Source organism: Chiloscyllium punctatum, chromosome 20, assembly GCF_047496795.1.
Source record: "Chiloscyllium punctatum isolate Juve2018m chromosome 20, sChiPun1.3, whole genome shotgun sequence".
NCBI lineage: Eukaryota > Metazoa > Chordata > Chondrichthyes > Orectolobiformes > Hemiscylliidae > Chiloscyllium > Chiloscyllium punctatum.
This window is the reverse complement of record NC_092758.1, coordinates 3567958-3587996: the sequence shown is the minus strand read 5'-3', so window position 1 is coordinate 3587996 and position 20039 is coordinate 3567958.

Here is a 20039-nt window from a genome sequence, read left to right as displayed (position 1 = left end):
TAATTCCTCTATCTTTCTTCAGTGCCTTCTTTAGAGCTTAGAGAGTCATCGAGATGCGCAGCATGGAAACCAAATCTGTGATCCAACTTGTCCATGCTGACCAGATATCCTAAATTAATCTAGTCCCATTTCCAAGTCTTAGGCTGATATCCCCCTCAATTCTTCCTATTCGTATACCCATCCAGATGCTTTTAAATGTTGTAATTGTACCAGCCTCCATCACTTCCTCTGGCAGCTCATTCCATACAATCGCCACACTCTGCGTGAAAATGTTTTCCCTTAGGTCCGTTCTGAATGTTTTCTCTCTCACCTTAAACCTATGCTTCTCCAGTCTTGGATTCCTCCACACCAAGGAAAATACCTTGTTTATTCACTTTATCCATGCCTTCCACAATTTTATAAACCTCTACAAAGTCACCCCTCTGCATCTGATGTTCCAGGGAAAATAGCCCCAGCTTATTCAGCCTCTCCTTTTAGCTCAAACCCTCTCACCCTGGCAACATCATTGTAAGTCTTTTCTGAACCCTTATCTATTGGATGTTGATGTTGCATTAAACATGAGCTTCAGACAGAACCAAGTTCCAACTTGATCTCTTCAAGAGATGTTGACCTTTTGTTATTAGCATGATTATTGTCAAAAATACTAGTTAGTCACCCTTAAAGGGCAGGGGAAGAGCTGGTGGCAGGAATAAGGAGGGCAAGGCAGAAAAAGGAATGGGATGGAAGGGTTGGGATGTGGAGGAGCAGAGGAAAGAAAGGCCACATGTGGAGGCTGAAAGGGAAGGAGTCGGAAGAGGAAAGGTCCGGTTTCTCAGCAGGGTATTGCTGTGAACAAAGCAGTTTGCCTCAGGACCAAAGTGACGGCATGATTGGGCTTTTTTAAAATAAGAAATTATTATAAAACAACTTTGATTATATGGTAATTTCTTCAGTTTCATTTATTTAGCCAGAGGATGCAGACATCCGTGTGGGCGGCACGGTGGCACAGTGGTTAGCACTGCTGCCTCGCAGCGCCGGAGACCCGGGTTCAATTCCCGCCTCAGGCGACTGACTGTGTGGAGTTTGCACGTTCTCCCAGTGTCTGCGTGGGTTTCCTCCGGGTGCTCCGGTTTCCTCCCACCCTCCAAAGATGTGCAGGTCAGGTGAATTGGCCATGCTAAATTGCCCGTAGTGTTAGGTAAGGGGTAGATGTAGGGGTATGGGTGGGTTGTGCTTCGGCGGGGCGGTGTGGACTTGTTGGGCCGAAGGGCCTGTTTCCACACTGTAAGTAATCTAATCTAATCTAATCTTAAAAAAACATCACTGGCTGCGCCAATCTCTAATTGCTCTGGAAAAGCTGATGATGTGCTGTCTTCTTGAATTGCTGTAGTCCATACGCTGTAGGTAGACCCATGATGCTGTTAGGGAGGGAATCCAAGGATTTGGACCCAGCAACAGTGAAAGAATAGTGACATAGTTCCTAATCCAGAGGGTGAGCAGCTTGGAGAGGAATTTACTATTCCCATGTTTCTGTTGCACCTGTCCTTTGGGATGGTAGAGTTCACAGATTGGAAGGAGCCTCGGTGCTGCAGTCCATCTTGTCGATGATACATACTATTGCTACTGTACTGTAATGATGGAGGGAGGGAATGTTGTTGGTGGTGGATATGGTACTGATCTGGTGCTCCACTTGTCTTGGATTGTATTAAACTCCTTGAATGTTGTTAGAGTTGACTTATCCAGATTGGTAGAGACTATTCCATAATACTTGGTCCAAAATCTTTAATCCCTCTCTGGTGACAGTGGAGGAGGCAAAGGACTGGAGGACAGCTAATGTGGCTCAATTTTTAAGAAGGGTTGTAGAGATGGGCCAGGGAACTTACACTGGCAAGTCTCACATCAACAGTGGGGAAACTAATGGAGAAAATTCAGAAGGAGAGAATTAATCTCCACTTAGGCAGATAAGGTTTGATCAGAGATAATCAGCATGGCTTTGTCAGAGGGAAGTCATGTGGAGCAAATTTGATTGAATTTTTCAAGCTGGTGATCTGGTGTGTAAATGGGGGTGGTGCAGTTTATATATCTTACATTGAACTTTAGCAGAGCTTTTGATAGTGTGCCCCATGGGCAACCGATACAGAAAGTAAAATCTCATGGGATCCAGGATTACTTGTCAATTTGGATCCAAAATTGGCTTATTGACAGGGGTGGTAGAATTCTGGATTAGTGATGCTGGAAGAGCACAGCAGCTCAGGCAGCATCCAAGGAGCAGCGAAATCGACGTTTCGGGCAAAAGCCTCCTTCACTGCTGCTCCCTCACCACCAGACGCCTGGAGGAAGAACACTTCATCTTCCGCCTCGGAACACTTCAAGCTCAAGGGCATCAATGTGGACTTCAACAGTTTCCTCATTTCCCTTCCCCCACCTCACCCTGTTTCAAACTTCCAGCTCAGCACTGTCCCCGTGACTTGTCTGGACTTGTCCTACCTGCCTATTTCCTTTTCCACCTATCCACTCCACCCTCTCCTCCCTGACCTATCACCTTCATCCCCTCCCCCACCCACCTATTGTACTCTATACTACTTTCTCCCCACCCCCACCCTCCTCTAGCTTATCTCTCCATGCTTCAGGCTGTCTGTCTTTATTCCTGATGAAGGACTTTTGCCCGAAACATCGATTTCGCTGCTCCTTGGATGCTGCCTGAACTGCTGTGCTCTTCCAGCACCACTAATCCAGAATCTGATTTCCAGCATCTGCAGTCATTGTTTTTACTTCGTTGATTTTAACCCTACTGTGAATCTTCTTGCAAGGATGCCTGCCTTGAAGAAGTTTTCCTCCTCTCTCTACAAGAATCTCAGAGAGTCCCTCTCCCACTGCAACTCCCAGGTCATTTCCTTTGCCCTGAAGCTCTTCAACCATGTTGTGAAACAGACTCGCTACCACAGCCACATTTGCTTCCTCAGTGCCTGCCTCCGTAACCAACTCATCCCACACGGACTCCAGACCACCTTTAAACCAGCAGAGTTCGGACCCTAACAGGACAAACAGTACAGACTACAGATTCAAAAACACCAGCAACAGTTCTCCTTCAAGATCCTCTGCTCCACGCTTGCAGCAATGCGCCAGCACCTAACCTCTCTACAGTCAGCCCTGCCTCAGCTGAGGGCCACACTCTCTCAGAATTGCAAAGGACCCACTCTGTACTACATCCTCAGGAGAATTCATACTGTCAACAGTGCTCCTCATACATTCCAGAAGATTCCCCTGGCCTCGGAAACTATTCAGACACCATGAGCCATGCGGCTAATGCAGCTGCCACCCCCACGCTGATTGATGATGTCACCTCCGTCCCCATCATGGCCACTCCCACAACCACTTCCATCCCTCACAATTCCTCACATATCACACGTGACATCACTTCTGCCCCTCACATCATCGCTGATGTCACATGCTCAGTGACTTCCGCCACCCCTACTGCCGTGGTCACCACCACTTCTGCCCCCACCAGCGCCACTCACCTGCATTCTGCTGACACGCCCCCCACAGACCCCACTGTCACTATCCCCACCCTCCAGAACCCTGAGGGGAACACTACCCCTGCTCATGGCTCCACCCCCATTCCCCCCACCACCACACCCACTCCAGTTACAGGTTCCGACCCCACTCCCAGCTCCACACCCACACCAGATCCCAGCTCCCGGCCCTGCCGAGTTTTCACCATCCCTCCAGACCTCCCCCTCACTGAGGACGAACGATCAGTCCTCAGTAAAGGACTTACCTTCATCCCCCTCCGTCCACGCATCAATGAATTTAATACACGCCGTGATGTCGAACAATTTTTCGTCGCCTCCGCCTCCGAGTTTACTTTCACAATCAGGATTCCCGCCCACCTTCCGAAGACCCCTTCGCCCACCTCCAACACACTGCATCCACCTGGACACCCCGCGCTGGCCTATTACCTGCCCTCGACCTCTTCATTTCCAACTGCCGCCGGGACATTAACTGCCTCAACATGTCGACCCCCCTCCCCCACTCCAACCTCTCACTCTCACAACGCGCAGCCCTCCAATCCCTCTGCTCTAATCCCAACCTCACCATTAAGCCAGCGGATAAAGGGGGCGCAGTGGTAGTCTGGTGCACTGACCTCTACACCGCTGAAGCCAAATGCCAATTCGAAGATACATCTTCCTACCGCCCCCTCGACCGTGACCCCACCCCCCCATCACCAAACCATCATCTCCCAGACCATACAGAACCTCATCACCTCAGGAGATCTCCCACCCACAGCTTCCAACCTCATAGTCCAGGAACCCCGCACTGCCCGGTTCTACCTCCTTCCCAAGATCCACAAGCCTGACCACCCTGGCCGACCCATTGTCTCAGCATGCTCCTGCCCCACTGAACTCCTCTCTACCTACCTCAACACTGTCCTATCCCCCCTAGTCCAGGAACTCCCCACATATGTTCGAGACACAATCCACGCCCTCCACCTCCTCCAAGACTTCCATTTCCCCTGCCCCCAATGCCTCATCTTCACCATGGATATCCAATCCCTCGACACCTCCATCCACCATGACCAGGGCCTCCAAGCCCTCCGTTTTTTTCCTCTCCCGACGTCTCCAACAGTGCCCTTCCACCAACACTCTCATTCGTTTGGGCGAACTGGTCCTCACCCTTAACAATTTCTCCTTTGAATCCTCCCACTTCCTCCAGACCAAAGGGGTAGCCATAGGCACACGTATGGGTCCCAGCTATGCCTGTCTCTTTGTTGGCTACGTAGAACAGTTGATCATCCGTAATTACACCGGCACCACTCCCCACCTCTTCCTCCGCTACATTGATGACTGCATTGGCGCCACCTTGTGCTCCCGCGAGGAGGTTGAGCAATTCATCAACTTCACCAACTCATTCCACCTTAACCTTAAATTTACCTGGACCATCTCTGACACCTCCCTCCCCTTCCTGGACATCTCCATCTCCATTAATGACGACCGACTTGACGCTGACATTTTTTACAAACCCACCGACTCCCACAGCTACCTGGATTACACCTCTTCCCACCCTACCTCTTGCAAAAATGCCATCCCGTATTCTCAATTCCTCCGCCTCCGCCGTATCTACTCCCAGGAGGACTAGTTCCACCATAGGACACACCAGATGGCCTCCTTCTTTAGAGACCGCAATGTCCCTTCCCATGTGGTTAAAGATACCCTCCAACACATCTCATCCACATCCTGCACCTCCGCCCTCAGACCCTACCCCCCCCAACAGTAACAAAGACAGAACGCCCCTGGTGCTCACCTTCCACCCTACCAACCTTCGCATAAACCAAATCATCCGCCGACATTTCCGCCACCTCCAAAAAGACCCCACCACCCGGGATATATTTCCCTCCCCACCCCTTCCCGCCTTCCGCAAAGACTGTTCCCTCCGTGACTACCTGGTCAGGTCCACGCCCCCCTACAACCCGCCCTCCCATCCTGGCACCTTCCCTTGCCACCGCAGGAATGGTAAAACCTGTGCCCACACCTCCTCCCTCACTTCTATCCAAGGCCCTAAAGGAGTCTTCTACATCCATCAAAGTTTTACCTGCACATCCACTAATATCATTTATTGTATCCGTTGCTCCCGATGTGGTCTCCTCTACATTGGGGAGACCGGGCGCCTCCTAGCAGAGCGCTTTAGGGAACATCTCCAGGATACTCGCACCAATCAACCACACTGCTACGTGGCCCAACATTTCAACTCCCCCTCCCACTCTGCCGAGGACATGGAGGTCCTGGGCCTCCTTCACTGCCGCTCCCTCACCACCAGACACCTGGAGGAAGAATGCCTCATCTTCTGCCTCAGAACACTTCAACCCCAGGGCATCAATGTCGACTTCAACAGTTTCCTCATTTCCCCTTCCCCCACCTCACCCTAGTTCCAAACTTCCAGCTCAGCACTGTCCCCAAGACTTGTCCGGACTTGTCCTACCTGCCTATCTCCTTTTCCACCTATCCACTCCACCCTCTCCTCTCTGACCTATTACCTTCATCCCCTCCCCCACCCACCTATTGTACTCTATGCTACTTTCTCCCCACCCCACCCTCCTCTAGCTTATCTCTCCACGCTTCAGGCTCGCTGTCTTTATTCCTGATGAAGGGCTTTTGCCCGAAACATCGATTTCGCTGCTTCTTGGATGCTGCCTGAACTGCTGTGCTCTTCCAGCACCACTAATCCAGAATCTGGTTTCCAGCATCTGCAGTCATTGTTATTACCAGGGTGGTAGAAGCCTGTATAGGAGACTCGAGCCCATTCTGCAGTGACATACCACAGAGATCAGTGCTGGGTCCCTTATTGTTTCTGATATTCATAGTTGATAGAGCTGTGAATGTGGGAGGGATAATGAGTAAGTATGAAGATGACATGAAGATTGGTTGGGTGGTTTACAGTAAGGAAGAAGGTTACAGCGAAATATCGATGGGTTGGTCAGATAGGCAGATCAGTGGCAGATGGAATTTAACCCTGATAAATGTGAAGAGATGTACTTTGGGAGAAGTAACAAGACAAGGGAGTACTTAATGAGTAGCAGGACAGTACGTAGATCAGTGGGAGAAAGGGATCCCGGGTATTTGTCCACAGATTCCTGAAGGTGGCAGGACAGGTTAATAGGTTCATTAAGAAGGCGCACAGACCATGTGCCTTCATCAGTCATGGCATAGATGATAAGAACAGAAAGGTGATGTTGGAGCCCTCCACCATTTTGGTGAGGCTGCAGCTGAAGTACTGTGTGCAGTTCTAGTCACTGCTCTATTAGCATGATGTGAAACAAAACAGAAGTTGCTGGCCTCACTAACGGATGAAGAGTTACCAGACTCAAAACATCAACTCTGCTTTGTTCCCACAGATGCTGCCAGATCCCCTGAGCTTCGCTAGCAATTTCTGTTTTTGTTTCAGATCTCCAGCATCTGCATATTTTTGTTTTATTATACAAAGGATATGATTGGCAATGGAGGCAGTGCAGAGGAGGTTCACCAGGACGTTGCCTGCAATGGAGCAATTTAGCGATGAAGCAAGACTGCATAAGCTCATGTTGTTTTCGTTAAAGTCGTGGAAGCTGAGAAGGGACCTGATAGAGGATAGGTAACATTAGAGGAGCATGGATAAGGTGGACAAAAAGCAGTTGTTCCCCTCTGTAAAGAGTCAATAACAAGTGGGCATCATTTTAAGGTGAAAGACTGGAAATTTAGAGGGGATTTAAGGAAAAACATTTTCATCCAGATGGTGGTGGAGATCTTGAATGCACAGCCTGGGATTATAGTTAAGGCAGGCAACCTCACAACCCTTAACAGATTCTTGGATGTGCATTCAAGATGTGAAAACATTCAAGGTTACGGGTCAAGTGCCAGAAAGTTCAACTGGTGAAAAATTCAGAGTAATTTTTGTCAGTGCAGACTCAATCAACTGAAAAGCCTCTTCTGTATATATGACTCCATGACTCTATGATTCTATGATGTCTGACTTGTGTCTTGTGGACATGTTTTGGGAAGACGGGTTAACTTACACACTGTGCAGTATTTATATGACTAGTCAATGTTAATCCCCAGATGTTGGAGATGGTGATTGCTTGGAACTTGAGTTGCAGGAATGTTACTTGCCACTTATCAGTTCAAGCTGAGATGCTGTCCAAGTATTTTTGTGAATGAAAATGGACTGCTTGAGTTTCTGAGAAGTTGTGATATCAGTAAACATTCCCATTCTGACTTTATGATGGGGAGAAGATCCTTGGGGAAGGAGCTAAAGGTGGTTCGGCCTATGACACTACCCTGAGGAACTCCTGCAGACTTATCATGTGACTAAGATGATTGACCTCAAACAACAACAATCATCTTCCATTATGCAAGGCATGACTCTGACTAGTAAAGTGCTATTCTGATTCCCATTAATTTCAATATTGCTTGGGCTCTTCATGCCATCGACATTATTTGTTTAAGAGCAAACATCAGGGGAAAAAAAAGCAGAACAATGGGTCATTTATTTCAGTGCTTTTGGTAGCATTTTGCTTTGTGCAAAATGGTTGCTGCATTTTTGACATGCCACAGTGACCACACTCATAACTCACTTCAGTGGCAGTGAATGATATCCTGAGTTTGTTGAAGGGCTATGAAAATAGAAATCTTTCTTTCACTTCTGCTTAAAACTGCATAGAATGCTGAGCACTGAAACAGGTCAATGGGCCCAACTAGTTTATAATGGCCTTGAAGATCCATGTGAGCTTCCTCACTGTATCAACAATGAGATTGGCTCAGGAGGAGGGAGATAATTCACTTTGACAGAACTTCTCCCTGATTGCTGTCCAACAATTCCTTATGAGTATTTATTAAGTGTAGGCAGAAATGAGCTGAGCTGTGCTGCTACCCCATTTGACATCACATGACCCCATAGAAACAGAGAAACGAGGAGCTATTCGGCTCAGCTAGGCTGCTCTGCCATTCATGGGTGATCCTTTACCTCAGTGTCAGATTCCTGTTTTCTACCATTTTCCATAATGTTTTAAAATCTAAATATATATCAATCTCTTTTTTGAATATGTTCAATGACTTGGACTCCACAGATAGAGAATTCCAAAGGTTCACTACTCTCTGGGTGAAGAAATGTTTCCTTATCTCCGTCCTCAATGGTGCACACCATATACTGAGACTGTGTTCCTTGGTTCTAGACTTGCTAGCTCGGGAGAACATCCTCCCTGTATCTAGTCTGTCCAGCCCTGTGAGAATTTTATATAGTTCAATCAGATCCCTCCCATCCTTCTAAACTCTAGTGAAAATTGACTAAGTCAAACCTATCTTTCCTTATAGGACCGTCCTTCCATCCATAGCATCAGTCAAGTGAACCTCCGCTGCACTCCCTCCACAGCAAATGTAAAATAGGGCACAGGATCCCTTTGGGATATAGCTTACCATGCAGTAATGCCTTTGAACAAGAAAAGTGTGTAGGAGGTAATTACCTCTCAGCGGCACCAGTCAACAGCTTTAAGCTTTGAGTTTTGGATGTATTAGTGAAAAAGTAGTTTGATTGACTCTACAAGTTGTTTTACCTACTGTGTAGCACAGTGAGAATATTACAGCTGAGTGTAATGTGTGAATTTGTTATTTGAATCAATGTTAATGTGACCTGAAAACACAGGACAATTTTTTGTTACAATCTGACTACTTATTACGAATGTTCTGATGTTTGTCTTAATCTTAGATTTGGTCAATACTGCAATAAATAAGGAGATATTTAGAGGATAATTTTCTGCCATTTTTCTGCATGTCAGTGCTGCTCTGGATATGATTATTTCCCTCAATGTCTGGTGTCCTAAATGATATCTCCAAACTCCCGCTGAGCTAGACTGTCAGAAAATCTAATTATTTGCTCCTTTCATTTAAAGTGCAGAGTTAAGATTCTCTTTTGGTGTTTCTGACCTTTTTTCTCATAAATTTAGTATTATTAAGACATCCAAATGAAGGAGCAGGGCTTAAAGTTCAAGATTACTGATAAGCTTCCAAGGATTTGGGGAATTAAATTCTTTTTTCTTTAATTTATTCATAAGACGTGGATGTCAATGGATCCGGGAGAATACTTGCCCGTCCCTAATTGCCCTCTAGAAGGCGGAGCTGAGCTACCACTGAAACTCTGCAGTACATTTGGCACTGTGCTCATAGACAGGTAATCCAGGGGTACAGTCTTATAGGAGTCTGAATGATACGGGATATGGCGAGATTTGTGGCAGAATCAGATGAGAAGACAAGTGAGGACAATCTTGTTCCATTTTCTTTGCTTTTGACCAGTGGCAAGGCAGGTTTCTCACTAAGCAGCAGTGAGTTGCCAACTGAATGGAATTAGGATGAGCTCACTGGATGTTGAAGGTAGTGATTGTGATGGGAAGAAAGCAGGCTGCTTTGTCCTGCTTTGGATCTCATTAAAAAAAAACTATAACTTTTAAACAAGCATAGAGGCTAAACACTGAAAGGATGGTCTTAATGGCCAGGAAATCCAGAACCAAGGGTCCCAGTTAGGGGATACAGGTGGTCCATTTCAGACTGAGATGAGGAGAAATTCCTTTACCCAGAGAGTGGGGAGCCAATGGAAGTTTCTGTCACAGAAAGTGATTGAGGCTAAAACATTGAAAATTTTCAAGAAGGAGTCAGACAAAGGGAGTCAGGGCTAAAGGTGTGGGGAGAAAGCAGTAACCAGGGACTGAGTTGGATGATCAGCCATGATTGTATTGAATAGTAGAGCAGGCTCAAAGGGCTGAATGGCCTCCTCCTGCTCCTCTTTGCTGCATTCCTCTAACTCTCCCCAAAAACAGAAATTATGTTCTTGGATTCTATCTCATCTGCTCCCTTGAGATCTATTGACAAGATGAAGGTTGATTGTCTACTGTGATAGTTGTTTGTGTGATTTAAAGAAAAACAGTATTCATTGGTGTGATGTGATTTTCACTTGCATCAGCTACGTTTATTATCTATTTCAATCGAACAATCGGCCATCTCAATTTTATCTAGGCCTGTCTAATCACGTCTTGAAAACAGTTGTGCTATTTGGCACAAAGTCACTTTTTATAATTGTAATTGTAACAAATGAATTGTTAAACAATTTATATTTTACATATGTACTGAGCACATGAGTTTACTTTCATATTTTACTCATTCAGTGATATGAAGGAGCCAGGATTGTTCAATTTAGAGCTGAAAGAGTTGAGAAGAGATTTAACAGCAGTGTTCAAAATCACCAACAATTAAATAAGAAGAACCTATTTCCACTGACAACGGATGATAACCAGAGAACATGGATATAAAATAATTGGCAGAAGAACCAGAGGAAATGGGAAGCAGCTTTTTTTTAAAAAGAACACAGCAAATTGAGATCGAGAATGTCATTCAAGGGCCATTGGAAGCAGATTCAATGTTGAAATTCAAAAGAGGAATTAGATTAAGAATTTGAGGGATCATATTTGCATGATAGTTGGTGAAAAAGCTGGTGAATTGGACTAATTGGATAACTCTGTTTATAGATTGGAGATGCTGGTGTTGGACTCGGGTGTACAAAGTTAAAAATCACACAACACCAGGTTATAGTCCAACAGGTTTAATTGGAAGCACACTAGCTTTCGGAGCGTCGCTCCTTCATCAGGTGGTAGTGGAGGGCTCAATCCTAACACAGAATTTATAGAAAGAATTTACAGTGTGATGTAACTGAAATTATACATTGAAAAATTGATTTTCTGTTAATCCTTACATCTGTTAGAATACCATGATAGTTTCACTTCTTTCATGTGTAAATCACAAAACCTTTTTTTTAAAAAGTTGCATTCTACTCTAGTGATGGAGAGGGATAAGTGTGTACTACAGGGCAAGAGTTATAGCTGGGGGCAGGGAAATTATGATGCGTTGAGGCATGATTTAGGATGTGTGGATTGGAAAAGTAGATTCCAAGGCAAGAGTGTAATTGATATGTGGAACTTGTTCAAGGAGCAACTATTGAGTGTCCTTGATAAGTACGTACCTATCAGGCAGGGAGGAAAGGGTCGTGTGAGGGAGCCGTGGTTTAATAAGGAGTTGGAATCCCTTGTTAAATGGAAGAGGGCGGCCTTTGTAAAGATGAGGCGTGAAGGTTCAATAGGGGCGATTGAGAGTTATAAGGTAGCCCGGAAGGACCTGAAGAGAGAGCTAAGAGCAGCAAGGAGGGGACATGAAAGGTCCTTAGTGGGTAGGATTAGGGAAAACCCTAAGGCTTTCTATAGGTATGTTAGGAATAAAAGAATGACTAGGGAAGGAATAGGTCCAATCAAGGATAGTAATGGGAAGTTGCGTGTGGAGGCTGAAGAGATTGGGGAGGCGCTGAATGAATACTTTTCGTCAGTATTCACTCAGGAACAGGACATTGTTGTCGATATGAATACTGAGGCACAAATAAGTAGAATGGATGGCTTTGAGATATGTAGAGAAGAGGTGTTGGAAATTCTGGCAAGGGTGAAAATAGATAAGTCCCCTGGGCCTGATGGCATTTATCCTAGGATTCTCTGGGAAGCAAGGGAGGAGATTGCAGAGCCATTGGCCTTGATTTTTGTGTCCTCTTTGTTGACAGGAGTAGTGCCAGAGGACTGGAGGCTAGCAAACGTGGTTCCCTTGTTCAAGAAGGGGAGTAGGGATAATCCTAGTAACTATAGGCCAGTGAGTCTCACTTCTGTTGTGGGCAAAGTCTTAGAGAGAATTGTAAGGGATAGGATTTATGAACATTTGGATAGGAATAATGTGATCAAGGATAGTCAGCATGGTTTTGTGAAGGGCAGGTCGTGCCTCACAAACCTTATTGAATTCTTTGAGAAGGTGACTAAGGAGGTAGATGCGGGGAAAGCGGTAGATGTGGTATATATGGATTTTAGTAAGGCGTTTGATAAGGTCCCCCATGGTAGGCTACTGCAGAAAATACAGAGATATGGCATTGAGGGTGAGTTGGAGGTTTGGATTAGGAATTGGCTCTCTGGAAGAAGACAGAGGGTAGTAGTTGATGGCAAAGGTTCATCTTGGAGTGCCGTCACTAGCGGTGTTCCGCAAGGATCTGTTTTGGGACCATTGCTGTTTGTCATTTTTATAAATGACCTGGAGGAAGGGTTAGAAGGTTGGGTGAGCAAGTTTGCGGATGATACGAAAGTCGGAGGAGTTGTAGACAGTGAGGAAGGATATGGCAGGTTACAGCGGGATATAGAGAAGCTGCAGAGCTGGGCAGAAAGGTGGCAAATGGAGTTCAATGTAGCTAAGTGTGAAGTGATTCACTTTGGTAAGAGTAATAAAAAGATGGATTACTGGGCTAATGGTAGACTACTTGGTAGTGTGGAAGAGCAGAGGGATCTTGGTGTCCATGTACACAGATCTCTGAAAGTTGCCACCCAGGTAAATAGTGCAGTGAAGAAGGCATATGGCGTACTGGCTTTTATTGGTAGAGGAATTGAGTTCCGGAGTCCTGAGGTCATGCTGCAGTTGTATAAGACTCTGGTGCGGCCGCATCTGGAATATTGTGTGCAGTTTTGGTCGCCATACTATAGGAAGGATGTGGAGGCACTGGAACGGGTGCAGAGGAAGTTTACCAGGATGTTGCCTGGTATGGTAGGAAGATCCTATGAGGAAAGGCTGAGGCACTTGGGGTTGTTTTCATTGGAGAAAAGAAGGTTTAGGGGTGATTTGATAGAGGTGTACAAGATGATTAGGGGGTTAGATAGGGTTGACAGTGAGAACCTTTTTCCACGTATGGAGTCAGCTATTACAAGGGGGCATAGCTTTAAATTAAGGGGGGGTAGATATAGGACTGATGTTAGGGGTAGGTTCTTCACTCAGCGAGTCGTAAGTTCATGGAATGCCCTGCCAGTAGCAGTAGTGGACTCTCCCTCTTTATGGGTATTTAAGCGGGCATTGGATAGGTATATGGAGGATAGTGGGTTAGTGTAGGTTAGGTGGGCTTTGATCGGCGCAACATCGAGGGCCGAAGGGCCTGTACTGCGCTGTATTCTTCTATGTTCTATGTTCTATATTCTCAGGTTAGCTGTTAACAATGGTGATAGCTAGTCAATATGTTGAAGGTGTTAGCCCCCTGTGTTCTCTGTCTATGCCATGATGTTTAGATTGACTCTAATCTAAAAAGTGGCCAAGCAGAGGCTGATAGCTAAGTTCGGTACTCATAGGGAGGGCCTCAACCAGGACCTTGGGTTCATGTCACATTACAGGTAACCACCATTGCACTATACACACACATAGATGCTCCTACACACACACTCTCACACACACACAGGCACTCCTATACACATGTACACATGGACACACATATACACAGACGCGTGCACAGACACCCACACATACCCTTACAGACACATACACTCCCACATGCACCCCCTCACAGACTAAAGACACTCTGCACTCACTACACACACACATATACTTTCTCACACTCACAACCCCAAACCCAGACAGACACACACACACACAGACAAAGACCCATATGCACACATATATTTTGTGGGGTGAATTTGTACTTGCTGGGCTACATTGTACTTTGCTCAAAAACTGCATGCATACATGTAGAACTCTGAGCTCAAAAACTGCATGAATTAATGTAAAACTCTGTTATCTCACTTTTTAGATTAGAATCAATCTAAACATCAGGTCATAGACAGAGAACACAGGGGGCCAACACCTTCAACATATTGTCTAGCTATCACCATTGTTAACAGCTAACCCGAGAATGCAACTTTTTAAAAAAAGGTTTTGTGTTTTACACATGAAAGAAGTGAATCTATCACGGTATTCTAACAGATAGAGTCATATGATCATAGAGATGTACAGCATGGAAACAGACCCTTCGGTCCAACCCATCCATGCCGACCAGATATCCCAACCCAATCTAGTCCCACCTGCCTGCACCCGGCCCATATCCCTCCAAAACCTTCCTATTCATATACTCATCCAAATGCCTCTTAAATGTTGCAATTGTACCAGCCTCCACCACATCCTCTGGCAGCTCATTCCATACATTTACCACCCTCTGCATGAAAACGTTGCCCCTGAGGTCTCTTTTATATCTTTGCCCTCTCACCCTAAATCTATGCCCTCTAGTTCTGGACTCCCTGACCCCAGGGAAAAGATTTTGTCTATTTATCCTATCCATGCCCCTCATAATTTTGTAAACCTGTATAAAGTCACCTCTCAGCCTCCGACGCTCCAGATAAAACAGCCCCAGCCTGTTCAGCCTCTCCCTGTTGCTCAGATCCTCCAACCCTGGCAACATCCTTGTAAATCTCTTCTGAACCCTTTCAAGTTTCGCAACATCTTTCCGATAGGAAGGAGACCAGAATTGCACACAATATTCCAACAGTGGCCTAACCAATGTCCTGTACAGCTGCAACATGACCTCCCAACTCCTGTACTCAATACTCTGACCAATAAAGGAAAGCATACCAAAGGCCTTCTTCACTATCCTATCTACCTGTGACACCACTTTCAAGGAGCTATGAACCTGCACTCCAAGGTCTCTTTGTTCAGCAACACTCCCTAGGACCTTACCATTAAGTGTATAAGTCCTGCTAAGATTTGCTTTCCCAAAATGCAGCACCGAGCATTTATCTGAATTAAACTCCATCTGCCACTTCTCAGCCCATTGGCCCATCTGGTCAAGATCCTGCTGTAATCTGAGGTAACCCTCTTTGCTGTCCACTACACCTCCAATTTTGGTGTCATCTGCAAACTTACTAACTGTACCTCTTATGCTCACATCTAAATCATTTATGTAAATGACCAAAAATAGATGAAAGGCTTAACAGACAATCAATTTTTCAATGTATAAATTCAGTTACATCACAGTGTAAATTTTTGCTTTAAATTTTGTATGTTAGGATTGAGCCCTCCACTACCATCCGATGAAGGATCGACACTCCGAAAGCTAGTGTGCTTCTAATTAAACCTGTTGGACTATAACCTGCTGTCGTGTGATTTTTAACTCTGTTTATGGAGCTAGTTCAAAGCTAAAAGGGTGAATTTCACGATCCATGCTATAATCATATGTACATTCACATAAACATTTTATGGAATTATTGTCTATTTAGTTGTCTGATCATACACATTTTATTTGTGTGTGTTCCAATGTCACCAAGGCTCCTTTGACAGTTCCTCTCAAACCCAGGACACTTCCATCTAGAAGGACAAGGACAGCAGATACATGGGAACATCACCACCTGCAAGTTCCCCTCCAAGTCACTCACCATCCTGACTTGGAAATAGATCACCATTCCTTCACTGTTGCTGAGTCAAAGTCCTGGAATTCCCTCCCGAAGGGCATTGTGGGTTTAGCTGCAGCATATGGACTGCAGCGGTTCAAGAAGGCAGCTCACCCCCACCTTCTCAAGGGTCAATGTGAGATGGGCAGTAAGTACTGGCCCAGCCAGCGATGCCCACATCCCATGAGTGAATGAAAAGAAATTATTGAAGAAAATACCTACTAGGTGATTCAGTAATTCTGAACAATTGAAACATTGTGATCTTCCAGCCATACGTTTAGCATGTCTTTCCAAGAAAGCTTCAAAAAGGAGATAATTTTGGAATACTAGGGGATTAAAACATTGAAAATTCAAAGACACTTCTATAAATCATCTTTGTCTGGTTGTGTAGACATGTTCTACGTTTCTCATTAAACAACCTCAGTAAATGAGAGTTGGACCCCAGACTGTATTATTAATCTGCAACATTTCACCACCACCATAGGCAGAGCAATTGAGTATGTTTGGAGACACATGTAACTCAGACCAAACAGGACTGGAGGGTTTCATTCCATAATGGACACCAGCGAACTATTTAACTTTTAACAATGACAGATGACAGTTCCATGATGACTATTTGGTGAACTTTGTGAGCAAGGAGTAGTTGTGCTGTTGTGGGGTTGCCACTCACTCATAATCCAGAGGCTCACGCTGTTACTCTGGGGACATCGGTTCAAATTCAACTCTGATAGCTTGCATTTTTGACACATTAACCATCTTGTCCAGTGTATTTTGTGCTTCTCAAAAGAATTACATCTGACAAGAGTCTGCACTACACTAGCACACTCTTTTAAGCTCTGTGCAGGAAATGGGTTATTCAACATGTCACCTCATCTTTTCAGCATACCTAGTCTAGCAGTCTTGCTGTGTTTGTAAAATGAAATCGAAATGGAAGGTGACTCACTGAGATTTTCAGATAGTTACATTATAGTTCTGATTAGGGTTAACCCTCTCCCTAACCCTAACCTTAACCTTAACCTTGATGCTCACCCTGTTCCAAGCAATAGGTTTACCTTCATCAGCAGCTCTCATATTCTGGAGGCAGATGCACACAGTTCTTTGCTTCCACACTCTGTCCACCCAATCACACTGGAGGAAAGGAGGGAGAAAATGGAACAAGAAATTCTTGATGAGTGCGCAGACAGTGACACCAGTGTGAACCAGGGGAAAGCACACAAGTTCAAGAATTTCACGCAATCACATGAGTTCATGTAATGATGCCATATGTTGTGCCCAGCTTTGTTCACATGACCCTGTAATGCATAATGGACAAGCCCTGTGGAGGAGTTGATGACATATCCAAGTTCAACTTATGTCACTTTGTTTTATAGTCTTATTGTCTCATCCCGAGTTGCCCTTGAGAAGGTGGGAGTGAGCTGCCTTCTTGAACCTCTGCAGTCCATGTGCTGTATGTTGACCCACAATACTGGTAAGGAGGGAATTCCAGGATTTTGACCCGGTGACACTGCAATATATTTCCAAGTCAGGGTGGTGAGTGGCTTGGAGGGGAACCTGCAGTTTGTGGTGTTCCCATGTTTGTGCCGTGTACTTTAATGAATAACTGCGATGCTATGGATAATTGTGGCCTGATAAAAATGAGGAGAGTTGATTGTATTTTCCAAGATGATCTGCAGATTGTTGCCCTTGGAGTACCTTAGGTTTAATTGAGGTGTTTGAAATAATTTGATTTTGAAAGACGAGGGAAAGTGAAATTTTTTTTTTTTTAGATTACTTACAGTGTGGAAACAGGCCCTTTGGCCCAACAAGTCCACACCGCCCCGCCGAAGCGCAACCCAACCATACCCCTACATTTACCCCTTACCTAACACTACAGGCAATTTTAGCATGGCCAATTCACCTGACCCTGCACATCTTTGGACTGTGGGAGGAAACCGGAGCACCCGGAGGAAACCCACGCAGACACGGGGAGAACGTGCAAACTCCGCACAGTCAGTCGCCTGAGGCGGGAATTGAACCCAGGTCTCTGGCGCTGTGAGGCAGCAGTGCTAACCACTGTGCCACCGTGCCGCCCTGGCAGGAGTGTCGATAACAAGGCAACTTTGTCAACAGGTAATTGGCAAAAACAAAACCAGCAAAATGCTGAGGAGGTTTCTTTCTACAGTGAGTTGGTAATGACACACAATACATTACCTGAAAAAATGAAGAAGGTGATTTAATAGCCGTTCGTTTTTCAGAAATGTATGCTAAAATGTATGATTCTATTAATCACGTTGAACCATGTAACTGTTCTTTTCTTTCAGATTAATGAATATAAATTGTCTGTGGAAGCATCCTGTGTCTCTTAATCATGGAATAAAACATTAAAAGGTAAATGGGACCTTGGCCAAAGAACTGCATTTTGGGTTTGAGAAATAGCGGAGCAGTATGGGAAAGTTGGTCATGCTAACATTGGCAAGAATCTGCAAAGTGGTTTTAAACAGCGCTGGAGCAGTGAGGGAAAAGGGTCCTCCTCCTTTAGAGCCTCCTTCTCTGGAGATTGATAGTGGTAGACATCAGACAAGTGTAGGCTTGTGATCGAGGCCCAGAGACAGAACGATTTTACCAGGACAGTGATGTCATTAAAGCCAATTATTGGGTCAATATGTGTCCACAGGCATAGTAAGAAAGAAGCCCTCCAGGAACAACTTAAAGACCCGATAGCATGGAAACAGGCCATTTAGTCCATCAAGTTCACACCAGCTCTCCGAATAGCATTGTACCACCCTACCCTATAACCTTGCATTTCCCATGGCTAATCCACCTAACCTGTACACCTTCAGATTGTGGAAGGAAACTGGAGCACACAGAGGAAACCCTCTCAGACACAGGGAGAATGTGCAAACTCCACATAGTCACCTGAGGGTGAAATCAAACCCAAGCCACGAGCACTGTGAGACACCAGTACTAACTAATCACCATGCCATTACTTGTGAGTAAAGAGTTTTGACTGATCACTCTGAATGTAGACTGGGAGGTCAGATAATGGATTGACCACCTGAGATGGACCCAGCTTATGGAATGGGTAAACAACCAATTTCATTGTGTATGAGTGCCATATCATAGTTTAGTAAATACATATTGACTAGGAATACTATAGTTCAAGTACTTTAGATGGGTCAGCTTTTGTCGATTGTGTGCAGGAAGTTTTCTGACACAGTATGTAGCCAGGTCAACAAGAGGCAAGGCCACATTTGGTACTGGGTAATGAACCCAGCCAGGTGTTAGATTTGGAGGTAGGTGAGCACTATGGTGATAGTGACCACAATTTAGTTGTGTTTACTTGAGAGATGGAAAGGGATTGGTATACATTGGAGGGCAAGAGCTACAGCTGGGGGAAAGGCAATTACAATGTGATTAGACAAGATTTAGGATGCAAAGGATGAGGAAGGAAACTGCAGGGGATGGGCACATTAGAAATGTGCAATTTATTCAAGGAACAGCTACTGCGTGTCCTTGATAAGTGTGTATTGGTCAGGCAGGGAAGAATTTGTCGAGCGAGGGACCCATGATTTACTAAGGAAATTGAGTCTCTTGTCGAGAGGAAGAAGAAGGCTTATGTCAGGATGAGATGTGATGGCTCAGTTAGGGCACTTGAGAGTTGCAATGTAGCCAGGAAAGACCTAAAGAGAGAGCTAAGACGAGAGATGAGGGGACATGAGAAGTTGTTGGTGGATAGGATCAAGGAAAACCCTAAAGCTTTCTATAGGAATATAAGGGATAAAACAATGACTAGAGTAAGATTAGGGCCAATCAAGGAAAGTAGTGGGAAGTTTTGCGTAGAAGCAGTGGAGCTAAGGGAAGTGCTAAATGAATATTTTTCATCAGTATTCAGACTGGAAAAGGATAATGTTGTTGAGGAGAATACTGAAAAACAGGGAATTAGACTAGATGGGATTGAGGTTCACAAGGAGGAGGTGCTAGAAATTATTCAAAGTGTGAAAATAGGTAAATTCCCTGGGCCGGATGGGATTTATGCTAGGATTCTCTGGGAAGCCGGGGAGGAGATTGCTGAGCCTTTAGCTTTGACCTTTTTGTTGTCATTGTCTACAGGAATAGTGCCAGAAGACTGGAGGATAGCAAATGTTGTCCTCTTGTTCAAGAAGGGGAGTAGAGACAACCTGGTAATTATAGACCAGTGAGCCTTACTTCAGTTGTGGGTAAAGTGTTGTAAAAGTTTATAAGAGATAGAATTTCTAATCAGCTCGATAGGAATAACTTGATTAGGAATAGT